We start from the raw sequence: 7,988 nt of genomic DNA on the forward strand, positions 1-7,988 counted from the left end.
GGAAAGTACTCTAGCTATTCCTTCTGGGTATGAAAAGGAAAGCCTGTTGACCTGGGATCACAAGGTAAGAACCAGCTCAGAGCTCACCAATGGAGAAGAGTTAAAAATGAAGAGAGAAAATTGCATTTTGATTAAAAGTTCTTAAAGCACAGTGTTACCTGTGTTAAAAGAGAAACTGAAGCATATAAACAATCTTAAGAGTTTATTTGAGCAAAAATTGATTTGACTTTTATAGAGAAAGAACAGGAGCAAAGAAAGAAAATTGTTGATTGGACATAGCTGAAAGCCTAGTTGGCTGTGTTTGGTTGATCTTCTCATTTTTATTTTTGTAACCTTGGGGCATTTAGAGGCTTAGATTTGGGGTTTGCTTACTTAGGCTTCCAGTCCATTGGAGTGTAGAGGAGGAAAAAAAAATTTTCCCTCTATCCTTCTAGGTTCTTGGCTTTGTAAGTGTCTTAGTGTCTTTCTTTTACTTCATTTTTTCTTTTATTTCCTCTTCATTTCTTTCATTTCCCTTCCTTTTCTTTTATTTTTTCCTGCTTAGGCAATCTTGGATCTGTTTTTCAGTCACTTAAAGATTCTTAACTCATTATTCTCCTATGCATACAAAAACTAGAACTCTTACACATTTATTACCTTCTCATAAAAAGTTAATATGTATTTTGGAACATAAGCTATATATAAATTAAAAGTGTACTAAGAGCACAATACAAGTTATAAGCAAAATAAGGAGTTGTGGCAACAGTGCCAAAATGTTTAGGACAGGGATTTGAGTGGGACTAAAAAGGATCATAAGAATTAAGATAAAATCACTAAGTATAAAAATGTGAGCCAATGGAGCTTTAAATCTACCCTCAAACATTTTAATTTTTATGACTTTGATTTAACCTGACATACTTTGTTTCTGTATTGTAGTATGCAACTATTTCTTTCTTTCTTTTCTTTTCTTTTTAATCCTCACCCAAGGATATTTTTCCATTGATTTTTCCAGAGACTAAAAGAGAGAGAGAAATATCAGTGTGAGAGAAGCACATTGATCATTGCTTCCTTACGTGCCCTGACCAGAGACCAAGCCAGGGAGGAGCCCGCAACCCAACCAAGGTGCGTAGCCTTGACTGGAATTGAACCTGGGACACTTAGGTCCCTGGCTGACGCTCTATCCACTGAGCAAACTGGCTAGGGCAGTATTTAACTATTTCAAAGTTAATATTCAACTTGGCGCTATGGAAAATATTTATTTTCTATTGACTTTTAAGTATGGTGTTAGTTTTATATCTGACATCTGACTCCAGAAGTAATTATCATACTATTTGGAGAAATATTTATGTTTACCATGGTGTTTTCAATGGAATGCTGCCTTTAGAAAACTCCATAAAGCTGGCCAATCAAGAAGACAAATGGTCTGCAGCTGTTTTTTAAATTCCTATTAACACTCTAGCCTTACCCAACTCCTTCATTTATCCCTCTGTTTTCAAAGGAGGTCTTAATTACTTCCATCTCCATTTCGTTTGTACATGCTTCTTTATTTCCATTCTTTCATTAGAATAAATCCTCCAACCCATTCAAGGACCTGACACTTCACTACTGATTTACAAGTGATTCCATTTTATTAATCAGGTCTTTGTCGTGCTTTGGGGATATCTATTCTGCCATTGCTGGCAACTGTTGATTTGAGGACCTCTATCTTGATCCTCATTTCTTGGAAAATATACAGGTACATTTTCAGCATTTGAGAGTAGCTGAAATTAAAAAGAACTAGGGGAGAGGCATTGATTGGACTGCCAGGCCTTGGAGGGAAGGTAGGGAAGGGTGGGGGTAAGGGGGAGAGAACAACCAAAGGACTTATATGCAAGCATATAGGCCTAACCAATGGACATGGACAATGGGGGGGTAAGGGCATGAGAGGGGGGTTAGGGGATAATATGGGGATAAGGACACATATGTAAAATCTTAATCAATAAAAATATATTTAAAAAAAAGAACTAGGGATAATAGAAAATCGTGTAATTGTCTTGAAATGAGTCCTTATTTTATACCATTGGCTACACAAGCTATAGTTGTAGTGGGGATAAAGTGACTTAACAAAGATTTGTCTGAAACTTACCATAAGAAATTCTTTCTTCACTAGGGGCCCAATGCATAGAATTCGTGCAAGGGGCTCGGCCCTCGCAGCCCAGGCCGGTCCTCCCAGAGCCGTGGCTGGACCTCTCAGCCCCGGCTTCGATCAGAAGGTCACCCGGACGGTCATCCGGAAGGATGTCTGGATGGTCAGTCTGATATTTGGTCTAATTAGCATATTAGCTCTTTATTGTATAGAATAGATTCAAACTACTCCTGAATTCACTATGATAGGATCAGGCTATAACACGACAGCACAATATTCTAAAGGTACAACACAAGAAACCACATTAAACAACTAAAGTGGCTGATTTTTGTATTTCTTTTGAGTTCAGAAAACTCCTCTTTAAAATATATATGATACGCTAAATTATATATATATATATATATATATATATATATATATATATATATAATATTTCATGGCCTTCAGGAGGCCATTTGTTTTTGCCATAATTGTACGTCCCTTTGTTCTTTGCATTCATAATCTTTTCTTCTATGATTTTTTGCAAACCTGAGGAAATCTCATCTTTTTTTCCAATTTTCCGTAAGTTTTTCAACAGTTGCATTACAACCTGTTGAGTTGCAGAATATGAGAATTTAGTTCCATTTATGGAATTTATCTCAACTAGCAGTTGGAGTGTTATACGCTTTTCTAATTTTAGTAAATATTTTCTGTTGTCACTTAGTATGTCACTTAGTAAGAACTATTAATAATAGTTCATTGTAGTGAGGGGGAGCATAATTTGTCACCCCAAAATATGCATCAGGGATATCATTATTTTAAGCTGTTTATTTTTACAACAGCATGGATGGACCCGAGAGTATTATGCTGAGTGATATGAACCAGTCAGAGAAAGATAAATATCACATGATCACACTCATATGTGGAATCTAATAAACCAAATAAACTGATGATCAAAAATAGACCCAGATTCATAGAAGCATAGAACAGAAACCCAGAGGAAAGGCAGGGGAGGGTAGGCGGGAAGAGATCCACCAATAAACTTGGTATGCATATTTACATAACATAACTTGTGGACACAGACAATGAGGTGGTGAGCGCCTGGGGCTGGGCAAGGGAGAGGGTTGGAAGAGGTTAATAGGGGGAAAAGGAGGGCCCATGTAATACTTTCAACAATAAAGATTAAAAAAAGAATTTAGATAGAGAACCTGCTGAAGGAAGGGAGTTATTATCTTAGACAAACTACAGTTTAATATGAACCAGTCTGTGACAGACAGGGAGGAGCCTAGCAAGTCCCTTTTGATCAAAGTCCTTTCTGTGTCCCATTGTTAACGATGGCCCAGCAATCATTTGTTTACCAAATATTTGAATTTCCCTCTCCGTGTGTATTACTTTTCTATCCTTTGAAGTTCCAAACACTAAGCCTTCTTCCTCCTTAGAGCAACATGGCAGATAAACCTCAACTGCCTGATTTGCCCTGGACTCCACATTTTTGTGGAACCTGTATGTACATACATAATAAATGCGGTTGTTTTCTTCTGTTAATCTGTTTTGTGTCGATTTGAGTATTAAGCCTGCCAAAAGAATTTAGAAAGGCAGAATAACATATTTTTCTCCAATACTGTAATTTGTATCATGTATATGAATAGAACAGATGTATTTCCCAAATATATATCTATAAGGTTAATTTAGGCTTAATTCTAATTTTTCTATACATATGTGGTTCTTCTTAGATACAATAGCATCAAATATGAAGGAATGTTGGTTTAGGAAAATCATTATTTTGTCTGCAGAAATGTTTCAGTTTCCACATCTTTACCGTTTCTACACATCTAAATGGTTCTTTCCATGGGCTCATTATAAAACATTTTACACCCTACCTATCTGACTATAGTTTTACTCAGGAAAGTTAGGTAACATAAGCTGTTGATCTTGATCAGATGTAATATCCCTCTAGAATAAATGATGGAAACATCTCTTGTAGTGTTATACTAACAGGGTATTATAGCCAAAACTGGGGTTTACAATCATAATTTGCACACACACACACACACACACACACACACACAAACACACACACATCTAAAACATCTATTCAGTTAGTTCAGCCACCTTCTCTTACAAAACGTAGCATAACCTGTCTATTTACTTCCAGCATCACTATCATTTCTTTCACTTCAGTTCCACCTCTTTCACCTGTATCACTGCAATGGTCAGTCTCTTCCTCTCTTGCATTTCCCTGATCCATTATCTTAGAACAATGAAGATAGGCAAAAAGAATCATTTGAATACCCCGTTCATGTAGAGTAAATATAATTAGCATGATCTTAAGGGCCCTGAATGGACTACTCTCTGCTAAGTTCTCCCATTTTGTCTCTTATCACGTACCTATCTTATATGCTGCAATCACACTGGCCAGCTGTCAGTTTGGTACCTAATGAGCTCTTGTCCACAAAAGAGAATCACCATTTTTTTCTATCTGCCTCAAATTCTCTTCCCCAAAGTCTTCCGATTTCTGACTCTTTTTTGTCCTTCGGGCTCAGCTTAAGTGGTACCTTCTTGCAGAGCCTTTCTCTGACTAGCCCCCCTAAATTAGAGCCTCTCTATCTTATTTTTAACTGTATGTTTTCAGACTCTTTCCTAAAATGTTAATTCCATATGTCAAGAACTCTTTCTTATTTTCACATAATAGATGATCAATCTGTACCTAGAAAAAATATGAATAAATAAGTAAATTATGAAAGGAGGGGCGTTTGCCTTATTCTTCTCATCACTAAGTTTTTGGATGCCATTCCAAATTTACATATTTCTGAGATGCAAAGCAATGTCAGAAAAAGAGACAGGGAAGATGTAAAATTAAAGAGCATGTCCCACAAAAAAAAAGTTATTTCCAAATACTTCACTCACTAGTTATGACATTGCAACTGGAGAAAACTCCTATGCAAATTCAGTCATGCAAGCCCCATTTAGCTCAGGAAAATGTGTAGAAATTGATTGAGTGAGCAGCTGGCGATATTGTAGTCAGGCTCTCTGGAAGTTAATTGGGAAGCGCTGTAAAAAACCCTGACATTGTACATGTAGCTATACTGACTTCCATTGTGCCCCAGACGCTCATCACACACAGTTGCTCTCCACTATTACAAAATAACTGGATGCCTCTGCGTCTCTGATGACTCTCATCGGTAGCCTGCTAAGAAAATGGAGGATGGGGTGATGAGCCAGAGCTTAAACTTTTGTAATTGGAATGAAGAAGCCCTAATCTTGTAAGTTTATACTTCCTTTGTGAAATATTGTTACTACTTCCAAGTTCTCTTTTTATATTGTTCTTATGGAAAATCTAGCATTGAAATTAAACTACTTTGTCTGTCTGTTTATTTGTTTGTTTATTTATTCAATTTCTTCATATGTAAGCCAGGTCCTGCCTGCTTCAGCAAGTTGTTGTATGTATTAAATGATTAAATTGACATAAAATGCTTGACAGAGTATCTGATACTCAATTAATATTTAAGTTTATTCACTGAGAAAGGCGGATCAGGGATTTGGGGAAAGTTGGTGAGAAAAGTTTGAGACATGTGTAGGATAAGGTTGACTTGAGTCAGTGGGTCTTAGAGTTCAGGAGAAAGATCTATGCTAAAAAAAAATATTATGGAATCATTAGCATACATACAGTTGTTGAAGTCTGTGTAGTCATGATAACTTAGGGAAACAGATGGCCACAAGGGAAAAGCAGCATTTAAATAGTGAGGACACTAAAATGCTGACAAACAATAATTAGAGGAAAAGGAGGAGTAAGAAAAAAAAAAGCGTTTGAACTGCTGAAGTGCTAGTCACCATCAAATGCTGCAAAGGTTAAGTAAGAGGTGAATGTTTAACGAGCATCTCTAACTTAACATGCCCAAGAGAGGATTTGTGATTTTTGTCCATAACCATGGGCACCTTTCTTGAAAATTCTCTTTGTTTCACTCTTCCCCCTTCAATCCCGCTGTGATCCAATCCTTCAAATACAATAATAATAATAAATTAAGCCTTGCCCTTTTTCATCAACTATACAAGTAATCCCTAATCAACAAAAGAATACACAAATCATTTTTTATTATGGAGAACACAATACTAAATAGAATTGAAATTTTCATACCTGATGAACCCCCCCCCCCCACCACTACTTAAGCTGCTTGCCATGTTTCATGGCATGTAACAGGGTACTCAACTAATAATAAGCATACAAAAATGTTACTGAACTTTAAAAAAAAGTTAATTAATCATGATGGGAAGATGTGAAATCTTTGTAGACTAGTTAATTTTGGAAATAAAAATTTTGTATGTTCACCATAATCCTAAATGTTTCTAGGGAAAAATATTTTGATAAATTCAACATGCTTCTCAATATTTCAATAAATGGTTGTATTGTGTTAACATTTTATTTAGGACATTTTCTTTCCCTCAATGCATCTTATTTAAAATCTAGTTTAGGATTATTTCTATATTTGCTTCTCCTGGAAAAGCAGTCTGGTTTTTACTTTCCAATCACTTTAGTTAAGCATCTGATGTATGTCCTCTTTTCATTCTGGCTTCCTGGGTGTTTAGATAGAAATATGAATCACATTAGCTGCGTTGACCAAATTTGAAATCTCTTAACTTGGCTCTGCTGATACATATTCTACTAATTTATTAAGTATGCCTTTTGTTTTTTTGTTTTGTTTTTGTGTGGGTGTTCCAATATGCCTTTTGTTATAAGCTAACTTAAATTATCTGAAGAAGAAATGATATAAGCAAAAATATTTAATTTGTAAATGTCCAAGTAAATGGCTTATATGAGTCAAAGCTGAGACACGTGACTGATGAAAGAAAGGGACAGCTCTAGAGTGGTTCTCTCTATACTCCAGGCCGACATTGATTCAGTAATAGGTCTGGAATGCTCAAGGACACCTAACAACAAACAAAAAAGTCCAAATCAAAACAAAAAACGATGTTGTTCAATGCCCAAGAGTCCCATGAGAAAAGACTGTAATACTATAAACACGATGAGGTATAGACATACTTGATATGTTGTGTCTCCCTAAAGGAGCCAAATTATAGGAGAGAGCACTGGGACTCCAACGATCACTCTGGTTAAATAGGTAAAGGGTCTTTGTTTGAAATCACTTCAACTCAGTCCCCAAGGAGCACCTATATGTCCTAGGAAAAAGTGAAGTATATGGTAAAATTAAAGACCTGCGTCACTAGATTCACTAAAACTTTTAATGTGGATTCCCCTTTCAAAGAAGCTGAACACCATACTAAAAAGTCATTTGCCTGCAGGCTGGGAAAAGGAGTGACGGCTAAAGAAAGCAGTGAGATAGTACAGCAATCTAGGTGTCCAAAATGAGACTAGATGTCCCCCTCTATGGAAGGCCCTAAGGAAGGCAGGTTGGGGAGAGTCTTGGACATCCTGCCACTTAACAGGGCAGTATTAAGTCAAGAATAATAAAGAAACCATTTAAATGATTTTGTATAGGACTCAGAAACAGTTAAAGTCTATGGGAATATTCCTGAGATATATAGCAAAACCTAATAAAATATGAATGATTTCCTCATTTCCCATATATTCATTGCCCTACAGCAACCTAGCATTCCTCTACTCTCATAACAAAGTATGCTAGTAATCGTCTCTAATGACCTCTTATTTTCAAATATAATGGATTCCTTTTTCATCATTTTATGCAATTAATGCAACAAATATGTGTGGAATGCTTGCTAAATTTCAAGAAGTATTCTAGTTGACTGTGATACAATAGATACTATTCTAGTGGAGTGGAAAGGTTAGGGAGGCATAGAATGAACATTTTTCCAGTATGTGTGTGTGTGTGTGTGTGTGTGTGTGTGTGTTGTTGGGTTTCCTAAAGTTATACCAGAAGTGTGGGTGAGC

The sequence above is a fragment of the Myotis lucifugus genome, unplaced genomic scaffold (assembly GCF_000147115.1).
Source record: "Myotis lucifugus unplaced genomic scaffold, Myoluc2.0 scaffold_118, whole genome shotgun sequence".
NCBI classification, from domain to species: Eukaryota; Metazoa; Chordata; class Mammalia; order Chiroptera; family Vespertilionidae; genus Myotis; species Myotis lucifugus.